Here is a 21,735-nt window from a genome sequence, read left to right on the forward strand (position 1 = left end):
GACATTCTACTAAAAATAAAACTAATTGCAGCCATATTTATATATTTTAAAAATCCAAGATGGATGCTTTTCTACATTTCCAAAATTCAAATCCATCTACTGCTTACAATTTCTTTGGGTCAGGTGAAAGCTGAGACAGAATGGCTTGTGCCTGTGAAAACTTGGTCACCAATTTATTTACTTTTTGTATATTGTGCGGTACTATCTGTGTTCTGTTCAATTGCAATCAACAACTTGGCATTCAAATGAAACATTTTGAAGACAAAACATACAAGAATAGAGCTTTGAGGCATACATTTGCTATTAATGAAGCAAATATTTGGCAATGGAAGAATAAATTTTGACTCCACCTTTTTTTGAACAGCCACATAGATGCTTTATAGGAATAAAAGAAGATACTCATAAATGGAGCAGTTAAGCTTATTACCAAGGAACATGCAAAATTGTTATTTATTCATGTCAAGTAGTGAAGTCAGGAGAAGTGTTCAGATCTCTTACAATATGTGAAAAAAAAGCCACCAGAATTCAGTGTGACTGATTTGTACCGTTCACAGGACTAATGTAAAAGCACTGTGTTGTGGTTTACTTGACAGTATTTAAACAGTTTATCTTAGTGTGTGTATATTTTATAGACTAATAATCCATGAAATATGGTGCTAGGCAATAGAGTATTCTTTGGTGGAATTATTTTGGAAAGTAGCTTGATAGAACATGAAATTTGGATGCTGAAACCACCAGGAAAATACCTGATGGCAACATTTAGGTTTATATAGCTTGAGGCAGAAAAAGAGAATGGAGCTCAGAACATACCTGGAAGAATCTCAGTGAGGGAGCATAGCAAGAGGGTTTTCCATAGAATGGGGCTTTAGATAAATCCAAGGTGAAATTAAGGAAGGAGAGGCTAGTTCTAGACTAGTACTGTGAAATTAAAATATATTTTACATGGGAGCCAAGCAGATTAAGATGAACCGGGGTCATTATTGGTAAAGAACAGCAATTACATTTGTCAAAGGAAGGATGAATTATTCAGGATCAGGATTATGGAGTAGCTTTGTCTCTGTCTTGTTGCTAACCGCATTGTGATGTGGCCTCATCTAAGCATTATTTACGCTCAGGTGGGAGCATCATGGCTTGGCTACTAGTGGGGCCATTGTAGTAAAGTTTGTGTAAAACTCACTGGACTTCAAGTTGAAAGCCTGGGTATAAAAGCCTCACATTTTTTGGGGGGGTGAGAATTTGTTTAGTTTTTTATAACCTTCCTGAACTTCAGATTCCCTCACTATAAAATACATTTTCTAGCACATACTTGAAATGGTTGGTGAGAAGATAAGATGGAATTATGAGCATATATGGCAAGAGTAAGCAATAAAATATGTGTTGATTCCCATCCAGCTGTCTGGAAAGAATGTCCAAGATGCTGGAGGACCTCAGGCCCAAAGGTGGAAGAGGAGTCTGGTATTTGGAGGACACACAGGCTGTACTCCTGGGGGACATTCCCATGGCAGACAAGCACGTTCCATAGCACACAGCTGGGATTCAGGAGCCTGGCTGTCACATCTGACATCATGTTCTCCCCAAAGCAGATCTAGAGCCAAACATTCCTGGGAAGTGATTCAGAAGGGAAGGGTTCCCTCCAGAGGTCAGTAAGGGATTGTGGGAAGCAGTCAAGAGAAGGGGAGAAGGCATGCAAGGCTGTGATTTCAAGCGAAACCTCAACCTCATCTTGATCCTGCAGGGAACTCTGTAGCATGAATTACACATCCGAGCTTGTCCAGCCTTAAGGCTTTTGCATTCCTGCACCAGTCAGGCATTACCTATGGGATCCTTTGGGACCAAACTCCAGGCATCTGCAATACCTAATGGTGGCAGGAGCAAGCCATTAGTAGCAAATCAGTGCCACTAAGAGATAGAGGAGTTGGGAAACCAACAGTGTCAACCTAGGATGAGGAAACACCTCCCAACAGGCTTTTTGGACTTATTTGTGAGTGTCTTGTTTAGGCCCCCAATACTGTAATAACATCCTACTATTACTTTGCTCACTTAGAGAAGCAACTCTTCTTCAGAATCTGCTACTTCCTGGAGCACAGCACTAATTGAAAGGCTAGCATTTCAAATGAAATATGCCAGAGATAATATTTAAAAGATGTCATTCTGTCTGGCATGTCACTGGAGTGTGACATGACTACGGGAGCCCTGTTAGAAGTAATGAGGCAAGATGAGCCCTAGCAGATTCATTCCGCAGAGCACTGCTCAAGGAGTGAACTAATATTATTACTGACCATAAAAGTTGTTAGGGAGATGTGGAGAGGATGTTAACGCCACTAAGCATTATAATCAAATCTCAATAATAACCAGTGAAGCAGGCTAATAAATTGTAGATTATGTACCATGCATATTCATTCCATCGGAAGCCTCAACTTCCTAGCTGCAAGGATTTCAAGGGCTCCCACTGCAAAGCACTGTGGTTAAAGCCATACAGAGAAAAAGAAAAAAAAATACTACCTGGCAATTCTGATAGAATTATCCAAGTCCTCTGCTATTAACCAACCTTCCTTCCTTCCTTCTTCCTTCCTTCCCCCTAATGAAAATGGAAAAGCCAAAGTAAAGATGCAGATTTCCTGCTAGGCAAGAAACTCCCATGTCCTAATGCAACACATGCCTGTTGAATCAGAAGGGACAACCATACCCACTTCCTCTATTGCTTGCCATGCACACTACAACATCAGGCTTCCCAGTCCTGTTTCTCTGGCTCGAGGGCTTGCCAAGCATATTTTGGAAAAATAAAAAGCACTTGTCATGAAGAAAGAGGGTGCCATGTGTGTGCACTTGTTAAAAATAAATCTGCTTTCACCAAAACCCATCCAGAAAAAGCTGAGGAAAACCCTTCAGGAGAAACATTTTCATTGCACCAGTGATTTTCATGTTCTAGGGATCTCCCAGGAACCACAATTTCTTTAGAACTGGAGCATGGTTTCTGAAGATTTTATGTTTCTTTAGAAAAGCTCATTTTGTTGGATCTGTCTCCTTACCACAGGGTTCCAGAGAGGCCAAATGACAGCATCTCCCAGAGGCAGTTTATGACTCATTGACCTCCCTTTGCCTAGGTAGCTACTGACCCCTGGAGTCAAGGAGAGGAATAGACACGTACCTTCCATCCCAACCCACCCTGTGCCCACATAAAATAAATGGATGGGAGACAAAACAAAGCAAACAAAACAGAAGCTTTTCTTTGATCATTAGTTGAGTCTTTACATAATAATGACCTTACAGTTCATCTGACTTTTCATGGATAAGAAAACTCCAGTCCTGAAAGAGAACTTTATTGTCCTAAGTCACTGTGAGAGGGCAGCATTGTTAGAAACTTTCAAGTTTCCAAAATGCCAAGATCCTAAAAGTTACGGCCAGAAGATGCTGCTTCCAGCTTTGGCTCCTTCAGCTTCAGGGGTGTGGATTGAGAAGATGACACTAGGCAGGGAGCCTCCATATTCTGCATCAGCCATTTCACATGGAGTCTACTTTGTGACCATGAGAGGAAGGAGCCCAGAGCCTCCATTTGGCAAACTGGAAATCTGAGGACATTCTGCTAGAAACACCTTTGAATTTTCTCTAGATGAAACTCAACCTTTTCAGGTTCATGTCTAATCCTCTCTCATCCCATGAGTGCTCAATGGACTTGTGTCCAAGGAACTGAGTCATTTGGGCCCAGGCCAGAATTTCTCAGCCCTATGTTCTTCTACAAGTGTCCTTGGGAGGTAGAGATCGTGGCTCATAAGGCTATTGGCCCAGAGAATGATCCCATCCAACCATTCCAGGAGACTTGAGGAATTTATATGAAAATATAAAGAGAAGAAAGGAAAGAAAGCTGCCCCAAATTTATTTGATACTAGCTTCCATTGTTTCTTACTTCTTCCCCTTTAAAAATATTGGTCAGATATAATGATCATTATGTATGGCAAATATATACAAATACAAAAATAAATAATAAAAATAATAATAAATCCACCAATACACAAAAAAGTACTGGTTAGAAGCATGACTCTTTAATATTAGGATGAGTAAGTCATGGCTTGACATTTCATAGCTTTGTGGGAATCTGCTCTCCTACTACTAAATATTGATTGAACATTTTCACGGAAATGAAATATTTCTCCTCCCCTCATCTGCTTTTTTCCCCTCTCCTCCCTTTTTCTCCTCTTTCTCCTTTCCTCCATCTGACTGTTCCTCTTCCATCCTTCTCCTCCCTCCATTCCTCTCTTCTCTCTCCCTTCCTTCCTTTCTTCCTTCCTTCCTTCCTTCCTTCCTTCCTTCCTTCCTTCCTTCCTGAAAAGGGCATTATCAGATCTTTAGACTCTCAACTCTGCTGGTAGAGTGGACGATTTGACAGTAAAAACATCTGGGAAGATTACATGGATTTTTTCCTCTGAGTAGCTCTCTTTCAATCCTTTTGGTGGTGGAGAGAGCTGCCAAAAGGTAGAAAGCTCCTAAAAACAACAAGGGAAGCAGATCTGTGAAAACTCTTCTAACAATATTACAGGGAAATGTCTGACTGTGCAAGGTTAATTTGGTAGGCAAAAATATTAAGTATTTAAAAAAAAGTAAAGGCTTTCATTCACCATTTTTCAAGTATTTAAGATATTTATTATAGAGCCACCAGGACAGGGTGAGGAGGACCCCCATGGGCAGGCCCACCAGCTGACAGCCTGGCCAAGTGGGTGCCTCCAACAATACTCACCCCCACCCCCGGCCTCTGGCCTTTTGGCTGTGCAGCTACTTGGTTACACTGCAGAGGCACAGGGGGACAAAAGCCATTGTCCTGAGTGCCAGAATTGAACAACAGAGAGAGCACCTGTCTCAGGCTCCCTGATGAAAACAAGCCCACTGGAAAAGTGAAAGGAATCTCTGCAATGAAGGCACACCAGACCACTGTGATTGGTAAGTTGGAGGGATTATCAGCTCCCATCGGAAACTGGACTTTCTTCAGGGGAAAAGCAGCTGCAACCTGCAGTTGAAACGTGCAGGGTGCAACCCTGCAGGAGGACAGGGAGCTCAACTTGGAACTTGCAACCAGAAATCTGCCTGAATCTCACGGGTCTGGGACTAGCTTTCTGAGACTCATTGACTTATAACTGCACACTCTGCCCACGTTGTCTATTGTGACAGCAGAGACACACCTTGATGGAGCCCCTTTATTTTTTAAAAGTGATAGATTAATAACTACCACAAACTGTCTTTCTCTAAGTGGTATTTGATGCTGTGGTGTGGCTGATTGTATGACTTTGGCTAAGGTGTCATGATTGATCTAAACAGTTGTCTTTCCTGCTATAATGAAAATGAGATAGCCTCAGAGTCATTAGAGACTCAAAACCTAAAGAGCAGCTATATCTGGAAGATACCTCTGAGAAGCAATCATTCCATAAGGGTTTTAAATACATCAACAAAGATACTTACAATAAACTTCATAATATCAACCTAGGAACTAAACCAGGGACAGTACCAAAAACAAAATGAGAAGACATTTAAGCAAGTCATAAACTCAGACTTGCACCCCACAAAAGGCAATTTCTGTGGGAAATGAGGTGCAAAAGTCTGATAATCAACCACCTGGACACCCTGAACTAATACCATAGGAAGTAACAAAACAGATGAATGAGGCTCTAGAAAAATTCAAAGCAGAAATAATCTCCCAGATAACTATAGAGATGGTGAGCAGAGTGAAAGACATGATTAGAGGCTCTAGAACAGAAACCGATAAAAAAAATAGATGCGCTCAGACATATGCTGGAGGCCAGGAATGCCCAGCATAAGAAAGAAACAGAAACTATGATTGCCTAACATAAGAAAGAAATGGAATCCATGAAATAGATTCAGACAGATATTCGGGAAATTAAAAACTCCATTGAAAGCATGCAGAGCAGATTAAGAAAATCTGAAGGTAGAATATCAGATATAGAAGACAGGATTGCAGTGAAGGACCATGAAAACAGAGATTTCTTAAAAATAGTAAGGGAACATGAGAAATCAATTCAACAGCTGCTAGATGATGCAAAGAAGAATAACATAAGACTAATAGGAGTCCAAGAAAAAACAAGAGAAAGTACAAATGACATCAAAAAACTGTTCACAGAAGTAATAGTAGAAAACTTCTCAGATAGAGGTGGAGAATTGGACATATAGATAAGTGAGACATATAGAACTCCACCCAGCCATGAAAAAAAAATCTACACTTAGACATACAATAGTCAAGATCCGAGAAACCCAACAGAAGAACAAAATCCTACAGGCAGTTAGAGAAAATAAACAAATCACCTATAAAGGAAAGCCCATCAGAATCATGGCAGACTTCTCAACACAAACCTTCAAATCAAGGAGAGCCTGGAGTGAAGTATTACAAGCCCTAAAAGAAAATAACTTCCAACCTAGACTGTTGTGTCCTGCAAAATTACCTTTCAAAATTGGTGGGAAATTAGATACTTCCATGACAAAGAATATGAAAAAATTTCAAAGAACATGAAAAAAATTTCATGAACACCAAACCAGCACTCCAAACAGTTCTAAGCAATATCCTAGAAAAAGGCAACGAAGGTCACAACTCCATGAGGCTCAACAGAGGGAAGCCACCAGACAAGGTAAGAAACTAAAGGGAAAGAGGGAAAAAGAAATAAGAGCCAACAACAGTAAAACATCAAGACAAGGATGAGTCAATATCTCTCAATTATAACTATCAATGTTAATGGCCTCAATTCACCAATCAAAAGAAGTAGACTGACAGAATGGATTAAGAAGCAAAACCCAGCAATATGCTGTATACAAGAAACACACCTAACTCAAAAAGAAATTCATAGACTGAAAGTAAAAGGATGGAAAACAGTTCTCCATGTGACAGGAACCCAGAAAAAAGCAGGGGTAGCAATCTTATTTGCAGACAAAGTAGATTTCAAACCAAAACTAATTAAGAGAGACAAAGATGGTCACTACATCCTTGTGAAGGGAACAATCCAAGAGGAAGAGATGGCAATCCTAAATATATATGCACCAAATATGAATGCCCCCAACTATACAAAACAAATACTAATGGACATGAAAAACCAAATAGGCACTAATACAGTTGTAGTGGAGGACCTCAATACCCCACTATCACAAATAGACAGATCATCTAGACAAAAAATTAACACCGAAATTATAGAACTGAACCAAGCTGTTGAACAAATGGACTTAATAGATATTTACAGAATGTTCCACTCCACAAAATCAGAATACACATTCTTTTCAGATGCACATGGGTCATTCTCCAAAATAGACCACATGCTAGCTCATAGGACATGTCTAAGTCAATGTAAAAGAATTGAAATTACCCCCTGTATATTATCAGACCATAGTGCAATAAAATTGGAGATCAATAACATGAGAAACTACAAAACTCCCACAAACTCCTGGAAATTGAATAACACCCTCCTGCACAACCAATGGGTCACAGAGGAAATTAAAGAAGAAATTAGACAGTTTCTACAAGTAAATGATAATGCCAGCACAATATATAGGAATCGATGGGACACAATGAAAACAGTTCTACATGGGAAATTCAGAGCAGTGAATGCCCATATTAGGAAAACAGAGAGAACTCAGATAAATAACCTAATGCAGAACCTCAAACTCCTAGAAAAAGAAGAGAATAATAAACCCAAAGCCTACACAAAAGAGGAAATTATAAACATCAGAGCAGAAATCAATGCAATGGAGACTAAGAGAATGATACAAAAAAATTAATGAATCGAAGAGCTGGTTTTTTTAAAGAATAAATAAAATCAATAAACCTTTAGCCAACCTTATCAAAAAAAGGAAAGAAAAGACTCAAATCCATGCAATTAAGAATGAAAAAGGGGAAGTCACAATGGAACCAGCAGAAATCCAGAGGATCATCAATACCTACTTCGAGAACCATTACTGTAATAAAATGGAAAACACAGAAGAAATGGACAGATTCCTAGATACATATGAATTGCCAAAGTTAAATGAAGAAGATATAGAAATTCTAAACACCCCAATTACAATGAGTGAAATTGAAAATGTAATAAAAAATTTACCAACAAAGAAAAGCCAGGTCCTGATGGCTTCCCTGCTGAATTCTACAAGACATTTAAAGAAGTACTACTGCCATTACTCTTTAAACTCATCAAGGAAATTGAAAGGGAAACAAGGATTCCAAATTCATTCCTGGAAGCAAGTGTGACTTTGATTCCAGAACCAGGGAAAGACCCAAACCAAAAAGAGAACTACAGGCCAATCTCCCTAATGAACATAGATGCAAAAATCCTCAACAAGATACTGGCAAATAGAATACAGAGTGTCATCAAGAAGATCACACACCCTGAGCAAGTCGGATTTATCCCAGGGATGCAAGGATGGTTCAATATTCATAAATAAATAAATGTAATACACTATATTAACAGAGTCAAGGACAAAAACCACATGATCATCTCAATAGATGCAGAAAAGCCATTGGACACTATCCAACACCCATTCATGATAAAAAAAAAAAACCTACAGAAAATTGGAATAGAAGGTCTTTATCTCAACCTGATTAAGTCTATCTATGAAAAACCAACAGCCAACATTATACTAAGTGGTCAAAAACTGAAAACTTTCAAGCTAAAATCAGGAACAAGACAGATGCCCACTATCACCACTCCTGTTCAATATAGTTCTGGAAACATTAGCCACAGAAATTAGAAAAGAGAAAGAAATAAAAGAAATAAAGATAGGAAAGGAAGAAGTTAAACTATCATTATTTGCTGATGATATGATACTTTACATAGGAGACCCAAAAAACTCCACCAAAAGACTTCTAGACTTAATTGACAGATTCAGTAGAGTAGCTGGATATAAGGTCAACACTCACAAAACAATAGCCTTCTTATACACAAATACCAGAATCATTGAGAGAGAAATTAGGGAAACAATTCCTTTTACAATAGCATCCAAAAAAAAAGAAATATCTAGGAGTCAATCTAACAAAGGAAGCAAAAGACCTCTACACTGAAAACTACAGCACCCTGAAAAAGGAGATCAAGGATGATATAAAAAAATGAAAAGACATCCCTTGTTCCTGGGTAGGAAGAATCAATATAGTGAAAATGGCCATACTTCCAAAACTGCTATATGGATTTAATGCAATGCTGATTGAAATTCCAACAATACACTTCACAGAACTAGAGAAAACAATCCAAAAATTCATTTGGAACAAGAAGAGACCTAGAATAGCAAAAGCAATTCTGGGCAACAGATTCATGGCTGGGGGTATCATACTCCCCAATTTGAAGCTATACTACAAAGCTACTGTGATAAAAACAGCATGGTACTGGCAAAGAAACAGACCTGAGGTTCAGTGGAATAGATTAGAAGATGCAGAAACAACTTCAGACCTACTCAGCCACCTCATCTTTGACAAAGGAGCCAACCACCCTCATTGGAGGAAAGATAGCCTATTTAATAAATGGGGTTGGAAAAACTGGATTTCAACCTATCAGAGTTTAAAACTAGACCCATACCTATCACCATGCACTAAATTAAGATCTAAGTGGATTAAAGAGCTAAATATTAAGACAGAAACACTAAACTTGCTAGAAGATAAGTTAGGTAGAACTCTTGAAGATATTGGCATAGGAAAAGACTTTATGAACAAAACCTCAGTAGCATGGGAACTAGCAGAAAGAATCAACAACTGGGATCTCATCTTATTAAAAAGCTTCTGCACTGCAAGAGAAACCACCAACAGAGCTAACAGACAACCAACAATGTGGGAAAAATTTTTTAGCACCTGTAACTCAGACAAAGGGCTACTATCTAGAATATATAAAGAATTGAAAAAAATCAGACCCCCCCAAATTCAAAGACCCAATTCAAAAATGGGCATCTGAAATGAACAGACATTTCTCAGACAAAGAATTAAAAGCAGCAAATAAACATACGAAAACATATTCAACATCACTGATCATTCGAGAGATGCAGATGAAAACAACACTGAGATTCCACCTCACCCCAGAAAGAGTGGCTACTATCAAGATATCAACCAATAACAAATGCTGGTGGGGGTGTGGAGAGAAAGGAACCCTTCTCCATTGTTGGTGGGAGTGCAGACTGGTGCAACCACTGTGGAAATCAGTATGGAGATACCTCAAAGAACTAGGGCTGGAGGTCCCATTTGACCCAGCTATTTCCCTGCTGGATATTTTCCCAAAAGAATTAAAAGAATCATACCATAGAGATATATGTGTACCCATGTTTATAGCGGCACAGTTTGTAATAGCTAAAGCTTGGAAACAGCCCAAGTGCCCATCAACTGGAATCTGGATAAAGAAGATGTGTGTTTTTTTATAAAATAGAGTGCTACTTAGCCATAAAGAACAAGAAACTAGAGTCATTTATGGTTAAATGGATGCATATTGAGGCCATACTCTTAAGTGAAATAAATAAGACACACATGTGTAAATACCAAATAGTTTCTCTAGTGTGAGAAACTGAGAGTGTAAATAAGGACTAAAAGCATTAATAACTAATAATTGATACTTTGAAATAGGAAAAGGTCCAAAGGGGTAGGGTTGGTGGGAGGAGATGGGGAAAGGAAAGAATGGAAAGGAAAAATTATGAGAAAAGAAAAAAGAATGTAAACAAAGTCTTTGTAAATAGGGAAGGGTGGAGGGGTGAAGGGTGCACAGGTAATGGGGAAAAAATAAGAACCAAGATACATCATGTACAGGTACAAGCACCCAAAGATAAATGTAAATGTATTGTATACCTAAAATGTACCAATAAAAGAATTTAACCAAAAAAAAGAGATTTATTATAGATGTTTTTGACATGACAATAATTGCAAGTGCTTGTCTTTCTCAGGAAGTTATATTCATATCTCCTAGATGAAGGAGAGCTGACAGACTTTAGTATATGAATGTTTTTAGGATGGATAGAAGGCTCAGTGGTCAGAGGGATTTTAAGTTTTTGTGACCCACAGATCTATAACTATTGGTCATTTCTGAGGGCACACTCTCAAGAGGAGAGAACGGGAACATGGGTAGTAACCAAAGGGTTGCTGTGGTCCAGGACACACATTTAAAAAGTGTGAGCATTTCAAGAAGAACATAAGTATGGAAGTTTGAAAAGATAAATGAGGAGAAGGGGTGTATACAAGGTAGAAAAATTACTTTCCCAAAGTCCATGAAAGGCTTTGGAAATTAATCTGCTGATTAATTATGTCTAAAATACCTTGAGGAACAGCCTAAGTTTTTGACAGGATTGATCAGAGACTGTGATGGGTCACCACCAAATATACAGTCACCCAAAATTTCTGAGCTCTTAAGGATTTTTACCTGTTGCAAATGCAGATGTACAAAAAGGACCTCTCAATTTTTGGGTATGTTTCAACATATATATATACATATATATATGTATATATATATATATGAACCATACTTTACACACAACATAATATTACAGTAAACATGACATTGGATTTCCAGGGTGTCAAATTTGCCAAAAAGCAAATGCATATGATGAGTTAGCACTGTATTCAAGTCTTTACATAATATATTGTAGAATTTGGAGATGATTCATCATTGGAAACAAATCAAAGATAAAGTATGTGGCATAGTGAATTGTAAAAATACCATATACATTTAAAAATAGTGGGAAACACTAAAAAAAACTTAAAAGCTAGACAGAAAAATAAATATTTAAAGAACTGTGTTATAAAGTTTGATTAGAAGCCATCACACAAAGGTAGGTCACATAACAAAAAATTGCTGACTTTCATAACCATTAACTATATTTTGAAGTCTTGAATCACAGTGAATAGCTTATTTTTAGTTTATTTGTTTTTCTTTTAGGGCATGGTTTTCCTAGAAGAATACATTCTCATTCATTTTCTTTCCATATTCACTGACATGTGCATTCCCTATTAAGTTATCCCATCTTCTACACCATACTTCTATGTTGTTTGGGGGACACAGAAATTCAGTCTGCATGCACTCATATACAGACCAAGTATTTGGTGGAAACAATTCTGTTGATCAGTCAGCAGCACTGCTGTGTAAGTACGTCTCATCCTACCAGACAGAATTATTTTCAAACCAGAATTATTTTCTGGTTTCTTCAGGCAAATGTGGCTTTAATTCATTAAAGGTTCCTGGAATTTCATCAGCTGGGAGAAATTCCAAATGCAAGCAAATTTTAAACAAAAGTTTTTGTCCTTGCTGTATCACATGGTAAGTCCACTGAACTGAATTTTCTGCCAAATGCATTGGGTTGAAAGAAATAAAAACAAACTTTACTGGTAACACCTTGAAATTCACTTTTAGCGGCCTTGACTTATACCTACATCCAAGACTGACCTTTTTATTTGGGGATTCTATTGAAATTCTTTTTCTGCCCTGTGGAGTCCCCTAAATCTTCCAATAAGTATTTATAAAGTGCTTACATTTTCTAGCCATTAATGCCTAAATGAGTAGATAAATTCTAGAGTTTTCAGAAAGAACAGAGGCATGAATTTATATATTTGATACCAAAACATCTGTGGGGACAATTTTGAAAATGCCACCTATTAGGCAAAGAGAACCATGAACTAATTTTCCTATGTTAGATTTAATGGTAAATGTAAGAAGTCTATAGTTTTCAATAGTCAAATCCCCAACCAAGAATAGTTCATAATATAATGAGTTTTGTAACACCAAGGGAACCTCTGTCTCAGCCACTGTCTTTGGTTCAAAAGGTTGGGAACTCTTCAAATCCTTGTATTCTCTCAGCAAGAGTGTTTTTTGAGGCAAGATGGTGCTATATGTGAAGAAGGGGAAATAGTACACAACAGAATAATTTGTCAACTGTGCTGCATACAATCAAAAGCCCATCAACTGGAAACCAGATAAAGAAAATGTGGTTTTTTAATAAAATGGAGTACTACTCATCCATAAAGAGTGAAAAACTAGAGTCATTTATAGCTAAATGGATGCATATTGAGGCCATACTCTTAAGTGAAATAAATAGGACACACATGTGTAAATACTCAATAGTTTCACTAGTGTGAGAAACTGATAGTATAAACAAGGGTTAAAATGATTAAAATGAATAACTGATAATTTGAAATAGGAAAAAAGGTCCAAAGACGAAGGAGTGAAGGGAGGGGAAAGGGAAAGGAAAGGAGGGAAAGGAAAAACTATGCGTAAAGAAAAAAAAATGGAAATGAAATCTATGTAAATAGGGAAGGGTGGAGGGGGTGAAGGGTGCACAGGTAATGGGGAAAAAAAAATAAGAACCAAGGTATATCATATACAGGTACAAACACTGAATGATAAATGTAAACGAATTGTATACCTAAAATGTACCAATAAAAGAACAAAAAAATAAATAAATAAAAATATAAATAAATAAATATAGAAAATGGAATGAAATACTTTGTACAATACATACTAAAATCATAATAAAATAAAAAGTACAGCACATTCAAGCATATGCAATACAAAAAAAAAAAATAAGTGCACTAAGCCTTTCCTTGAAACTTGGCTTTTTATCACTCTTCATTGTTCAATGGAAATTGTAGTTTTGGGGATTTGGGCTTCCAGTATTTCAACATTCAGGATTTTAATCTTTTGGAATTGTGATTTGTAGGGATTTTAGACTTTAAGGATTTTGACCCATTAAGATTTCAACATTCTGCATTATGGTATTTGAAACTGTGTCCTTTGGGATTATGCTGACCCCAGCATTAAAAAGCTCTGAGCTAGTTCTGCATCCCCATTACTCATCTTTATATGTCTTGGTAAAGATTAAACAAATCAAGACACTATACTAACCAGTATTATATAAAATGTTGTCTTAAAAGATGAATTCTTTTATGAAAGGAATATGAAAAGTTTTGGTGTTTGGCTTTCTTTTTTTTCCTTCTCTTTGGAATTATAATTATTAATACATATTAATTACAGATTGATGTATTTCACTGAAGAATAATTATGGATCCTTTTTTTTATTGTTATCTTTTTTTTTCAAGAGCTAGGGATCCAATCTGGGATCTTTTGCATGGCAAGCAGGTGGCCTAGTGTGGGCTACACCCCAGCCCTCTGGCTTTTCTTTTTCCTTTGCCCATCTGTACTAGCCAAGTGCATCTAGAGTAGTTGTTCATTACATAACTGAGGACAACATACTAGCTTAGTTGACATGTAAAGGTGACCATCACTATCCATTCCTTGTCAACTGATTCATACCCATCTCTTTAAATCATATTTAATATGCCAATAAATACAGGAACACACATATATTTCCACCCAACATAATTTATTTATGGTCTCTAAAATGGAAAATGCTCTCATCCTTTCTCTAGAAAGGGGCACAGTGCTTGTACAATATTCACTTTTTTTTGATATCCTGAAATTTAAATGCAATGATATGAAAACTTATAACACATCTTACGTTACATAAGGGATGAGAAAGTGAAAGAAGCATAAATATTTGCTGTATACACACACACATACATACACCCCAAACACGCACGTGCACACACACACACACACGTATACCAAAATTCCAGAGAAATATTCAGTTTCTAAAATCTTACTTTCTGTGACAAGTCACATGGTTTCAGCTAAATAGATAATATTTATAAGCACCTTTTCCTGCTGCCATATCTCCTTTGCCCTTGGCAGGCACCTCAGCTAGTCACAGTTCTTTGCCTGGTAAACTGCCTCAATCTTTCATTCTTGGAAGGTGTGAACCATCAGCAGTCCTACTTTAATTGGGTTATTGTAGTTTTCCATAGACTTTATTCACAAAGCATGGTGGAACTTAAGGGATTGCTTCTATTCCAGAAATATTATTTCTTACTTTCATTGTGCAAGAGCAACCCAATTTTCCCTTGGTAATTGAGGTTAATCACCCCACTCAGTGCAATAACACCCTTCTTTTCCTGTTGACACAGAGGCATGAGGAGTCCAATGTGGCCTTTCTTCCTCCCTACTTTTTCCTCCCCAGAGGCAACAGGGCCTAAAGAATGCCTATTATTTTTTTATTTCTCAAGCTCCTGGACTCACAGTGCAGTGGGAATAGAAGATGCTGGAGGGAGTCAATAATCCATAATAATTCAGTCTCACTAGTTATTTCTGGGGTGGTCTTTGTTCAATTCCACTCACAGAAGGGTGACTTAACCCAGGCTTTGAAGAATATTCCTATTAAGGACATATACAGAAAGCCTCTCAAAATAGTGATTTTTGAACATTTGATTTTTTTATCATTTCTTTTCTATTGTGACCTTTTTCCATCTCAGTTAGAGGCATCTACATTGCCTTGAGCATAAGCAGATCATTAGCGAGAAAATGAAAGGATGAAACAGTCAATGTTCAGCTTTCTGAGTTCCAAAAATGTCTTTTGAGAATCAAAAGGGATGGCTTGAGAGAGACAGGGCACTGTTTAGGCCATCCTTATAGAATTATAAAGAGAACAGAGACTATTTGGGTCAAGAGAGCATCTGTGCTACAATCACATAGCAAGAGGGAAAGATATGAAAAAAGACATGGCTAGACTCAATAGATGACAATCATTTCTATAGTCATGGAACAGAATAGAAAAGGCAAATTATGAACAGTGTAGAAAGTGAGACACTTTAGCACTTTAAATGTGAAGTTGCCATAGTTCCAAGGTTTTGGTTACTTCAAGGGAAGAGGACTGAGTTCTCCATAGCAGATGTTGAGAGGTTGGGTGGACATCCCCACTTATGACAGATAGGTAGAATTTTCTACAAGTCTTTCCTTGGGAGCAGAAAGGTGGCAACACAGACCCAGCTGCATGACCAGGAGTTGTCCTGACTGGGTTGCTGATCTGAGCCTGGAGATGCCATGTTTTCAATATGGCTGCCCATGATGGAACCTAGATTAAGATTAGGAATATCCACCAAGGGAGGAAGACGTGAAACCAAAACAAACTGACAAGCAACAGAATTTACTGCAAAGCAAATTTAAAGAAAAAGGAGATAGAATACTTTACCAAGCAGATAAAAAGCAAGGAAAGAGAATAACAGCAATAACAAAAAGCACTGTGATCTGAAACTCAAAATGAGATAATAGACAAAAGCTCAACTAAATTTAATGGTTTAAACTTGCCTACTAAAAACCAAAGCTTATAAAACTAAATTTGAAATAGGTTGTTTCCATGAGATAAAAATTGCTGAAAACAAAACCACATAGAAAACTTCAAAATAAAGTCATGAAAAGCAAAATCAATGCTAGTAAAAATCAGTATAAAAGAAGTAATATCTGGAAAAATAAAATTTAAGTCAATATCACTAGGTTAAAAAGTGACACTATATAATTTAAAAAGTGCAATCCATGGGAGGTAATGCCAATCATGAACTTGTATGCATTCACCAACATAGACTTAAAGCTAATAAAAGTAAAACTCGCAGAATCCCATGTTTAGGAAATAGAGAAACACAGAATTTTTAAAGAAATGCTACCAAAAATGAATGAATTAAGATGACAAAAATAACAGCAAATAGAATGATCTAACTAACAATATTCAACAGATTATTGAAAACAATCATTTACTCATTCATTGATAATGTGACTTCTATTATATCTGTTTTCCTTGTTCTATTTATCTTCCTAATTGTAGTATGGTATATTCATGAATAAAAATAAACAGTCACTAAAGTACAAACATTGTAATGGTAATTATAATCACTGAATTTATGATAATAGCATATTATAATAGGCAAGGATGAGGTGAAGATTTTTAAGTTCTGAAGAAGCAAAAATCCAAGAAAAGCTAAAGTAGATGAAGATTATCTTAACTGGAAAGGATGGTTAAAAGAAGTGTGGGTTTAGAAGAGGTGGGGGTAAGAGTATTGGTTCAAGGGAACCACAAAGATATGAAGAATCAGCATTAAGACAGAACCATGTTCTATTAGTGACCACCATTGAAACCACACCACCGTCTCATGTGAACACTATATCACTCCAAAGTGGATCTGCTCATCTCTCACAATAAATGTTGGAACTTCCATTAACAATGGTCAACACAGTACATAAGGAGGTACTAGCAGTAGGATGCTACTTGTGCTGTGAGACTTTGTCTAGCTCCTTATAAACTGCCACCTGCAGACAAGCACCCTCAAGGTCAATATTCTGTGACATTTATAAACAAACCCATACTACTCCTTGACCTCCAGAAACAGTGGGGTCCTTAATGGTCAGAGGAACTGCAGTGGTAGGGAGGACAAACCCAAGAGCTATTCACCTAGGTAGTACAAGGTCCCCCACTATAAAGGAAGACGGAAAGAATTTACCATGTTCAGAAAGTAGTTTTCTATAGATAATTTTACTTCCAAAGCTGAAGTTAAACAAAACACATAATTTGAAGAACACTTTTTTCAGAGAAAAATATAGCTTTAATTTGCAAGTGTTTGTCAAGAACACCCTACCCAGGAAAATGTTATGAACTGAAAACTGTCTCTTTGGGACACATAGTCCACGTCCCCTTATTCAATAAAAATTAATCAAAAAGGGGGGGATTTCACTGAGCATTGCAGAAAGATATTCTTGTCTCATCTTTCATTCCTTCCGTCTCTATGTTTTCACAAACTCTCCTGTCCATCTTTCCCTCCCCTCTGCATAGCTATGTACAACTAAACACATCTCATACTCCTAGTGAATGATGTCTTCTGTGGCAGACCCTCTGAGACCCTGCCCCAGCTCCTCTGCTCAGCAGTCTCCCCTACTGCCTTTTACTGCTCTTCTCCTTTGCCTTACTTGCTTCCCCGCCACCAGCTCAAGTAAGGTGTGTGCCTCTTTTCTTTCTCTCCTTCACTTCCTATCACAGGTAGTAACTATGCCCTATGAGACACTACCATATACCTAGTGCATACAGCAGTGACCAAAATATAAATGGTGCCTATCTACCTGATACTTAAAACTTAATGTAGAAGACTGTTATTTAATACTGAACACCCTGAATACGGCCACCATCTCTACTACCAATGCTGCATCCTTGGATTCTACCAACCATGCAGTGAAAATATTTTTTAATTGAGTCTCTATCGACCTTGTATTGATTATTTTTCTTTCCTTATTTCCTCAAGATTGCAATATGACAACTATTTATATAGCATTCACTTTAGCTATATATATATATATATATGTAATCTAAAAATGATTTAAAGTTTATGAAAGGATGTGCAAAGGTTATGTGCAAATACTACATTCTTATATAGAAGAGACTTGAGCCTTTCTGGATTTTAGTATTCACAAGAAGACCAGGAACTAATCCTCTGTGGATTCTAAGGGATGGCTGTATATATATAAACAAAAACTCTGAAATAGCCTACTGGAGAAAATTACTTTGCTCTGTGAATTAGACAATAACATGGCAACATACTTTAGTTAGAGAGAAAGGCCCTGCCCTTGAGATGATTTTGAAGGATGATGAACAGAAATGAATTGTTCAATGAACTGAAGAAACAAGCTCTCTCAGTTGGCAAAGCTCTTTTCCCCACTAGGAAGAAAGGAGAATATCCTTCGGTGGTTTATGCATGCAAGGGAAAGCTGTTTGTTTTAAATGATACAGTCTCAAAATTTCCACTCAAATCTTTTGATGTTTCTCAGAGTGGTTCTGGCAACTAAATTTCATAGAAATCAAAGGCCAGACTAGTTTTTGTTTACATGTAACTTTTTGATCTTTATGTTATTTCTATTGAGTGCTTATAGTATTCTTTCCTTCCTTCCTTCCTTCCTTCCTTCCTTCCTTCCTCCCTCTCTCTCTCCCTCCCTCTCTCTCTCTTTCTATCTTTCATTCTTTCTTTAGTACTCTGGTGATTAAATCCAGAGTCTTCACACTGAGCTAAATCCTTGGGCCATTTTTCATTTCTATTTCAACAGAAGGTCTTGCTAAGTTGCTAAGTTTTCCAATCTAGCCTTGAACTTGTGACACTCCTGCCTCAGTGTCCCAGAATGGTAAGATTGCAGGCATGGGCCCCCTTGCCCAGCCATTTTCCTCTATTTCTTTACATTCAAGATACTCATGATATGTGTTAGTGTTCCAAAGTGATATATTACTATCAGGATATGTTTTCATTGTGTTTATTATGTTTCATTGTGTTTAATTAATCTGACTTGATATCCACTGTTTGTTTGCTCTTTTATCTTTTTCTTCTCTTTTTAAGAAACACTATTCACATTTTGACTTTTTATTTACTGCTATACAATTACATTGTATTCTTTTCAATCAGTTTTACCTTATTCTTTTCTCTCCAAATTCTGGCAGAAATTACTGAACTTCTAATTCAGGGCCCATTCTCTCCCTTATGGAAGAGCTACTTTTTTCCTTCTAGGAGTGGTTGGCCCCATATAAAGCAATAGATCTCCAAAGTCCTTTTTAATACAATTTCCTACACTATTGCTATTATTGATCATACACTGAGTAGGTATCTGTCCCAAGACATTTTCTGAAGACTTTTTTTCTCTCAAGAATATGTAATTGGGATTTAAAGTCACTTTCAATTTAACAGTCAATAGTTTCCAACTCTTAGTTCCAGACCATCCTCAGATATAACTAGTCAGGGCTCACCAAAACCCCTATAACTTTCTAATGATGTCCTTTTTATTTTCATGTTTTTACAATAGCGTTTTATTGCTTGTCATCAAAATAATTTGCCTAATTCCATGTATCAAGAGAAACTATTCCCGTCTTCTAAATGGCTTCTCATGCTAACCTACATGTAAAGGATTAGGAAATAAATATTTAACAAATTTAAAACTGGTGAAAGTCAATTTTCTGCTTGAGCAGCAGAAATTTGATTACAAGTTACATATAATGAATACCCCCACACTGTAGATTTGAAAAATAAGAAAAAAGGATTTAAAAGGTATATGAGACTTTTCTTTAGCTCCCTAGAGCTTTGAAGTTCTCCTAGAAGCCCGATAAATCCCTGTCAGGCAGACACAGGATAGGGAAGGAGTCTGTTGTTTTCTATAGCAATGGTCATTTCCACTTTGTTCAGAAGACATTACATTTTTACCAAAATTGAAGAAACAAAATAAATATTCTTCTTATGTGCATGGAGATAGAATTTAAAGACTTTCAGATCAAAGAATACTGGTCTTGAAATAAAGTGGGACAGAATGGTCAAGGTAAGGTCAACGTTTGCATAGTCCGGTAACTGAGAGCTATGAAGTGTATCTGTTGAAGTTAGGGTGATCCTTAACCTGAGGAAAAATTACAGATAAAGGTAAAAAATTATCTATGTGACCAAAGGACCAAGTAGAGATTTTTCTTAGATGATGGGGAGTTTTGAGACCTATCACTGGTCCCACGTGGGAGGTGAAGTCTGCAACAGAAACAGTCCTTGAGATGACCCCATTCGAGGGATTCACAGGATAGCACAGAGAAGAAGGAAAGGGATTTTACTGTACTTAACAATTTGTTAATGTTAAATAATGATAAAGTACTACTTATTAAGGTGTGTATGACGCAGGTTCTTAGAAGGCAAGTAATAACCCCAAATGCTTTCGCCAAAGAAGAGAGAAGGCTGAAAATTAAAGAGCCGAGATTTCATTTTAAGGAAAAGCAATGACAAACAAGCAAGCAAATAAACAAAAACCAAAATAAAGTATTATGAACTTAAGAGATAGAAGGAAGTAATAAAAAGCAGGAATTAACAAAAAGTAGAAAAATGGTATCATAGATGACATCAGTAGTATCAACACTGTTTCTTTTAAAAAGCTATTAAAATTATGCAAAACTTGCTTTTCTAAAGATTCATAAAATAAAATGATAGTAAGATGGTTATGGAGGTATATATTTTTACATATTAGAAAATTTAGTGAAATTAAAACAAAATTTTTAAATATGTGAATTGTTCTAGAAAAAAAAATTAATTTGGCTTATTCTCACTCAATTTAAAAGAAACTTATACCAAATATTCCAGGAAAAGATAGTTCAAAACTTAAGAAAATTCTTTCCGAGTCTAGCAGGAGTAGATACATTTGAATTCATGTCTTGAAGCTAATAAAATCTTGATACCATAATCAGGATAGAACAAAGATAAATGGAAATTTTATGGAATTCCATAACTCCTGGGCATGAATTTAAACCCCTCACTTCCCACTCAAAATCAATAAGAAATCAAACCTAGTGCTGTATAATGCAACATAATGCATAATAAATCTCAAGCTACTTAATTTATTACAATTATCTACATGTAAGATTGTTATGTTGTATAATCTACCACAGTAGCAGACTAAAAAGGAAAAAATATGTAACAGCTTTATATAATAGGAATAGATCAAGAAAAATGATGAAATTCAACAAGTATTCATGTTAAAATAAAAACAAATGACATTTTACAAAACTGAAACAGAGGATAATTTTTTCTCTGATAAAGGATTTCTATTTTAAAAAGAAACACAAATTATTTTAACTAATGGTATTCTTGAGAGTTCTCTAAAGAAACAGAATCAATTGGATGGACATACACAGATATATTTTAAGAATTTTGTCATAGAATTATGGAGGTTTGGAAGTCCGAAATCTGCACGGTATTGACAAGTGTGAGAGCTGGTGTTGTAGTTCAAGTCTGAAGGCCATCAGCTGGCAGGATTCCTTTTTGCTTGGAGAAAGTCCATATTTGTTTACTCAGGTGTTCAGTTGATGGGATGGGGCCCATTGCATTAGGGTGGACAATCTGCTATATAGTTCAACTCCATGAATTTA

This window comes from Heterocephalus glaber, unplaced genomic scaffold (assembly GCF_053883595.1).
Source record: "Heterocephalus glaber isolate CG9 unplaced genomic scaffold, H.glaber_assembly_v1.0 deba00001532, whole genome shotgun sequence".
Taxonomy (NCBI): domain Eukaryota; kingdom Metazoa; phylum Chordata; class Mammalia; order Rodentia; family Bathyergidae; genus Heterocephalus; species Heterocephalus glaber.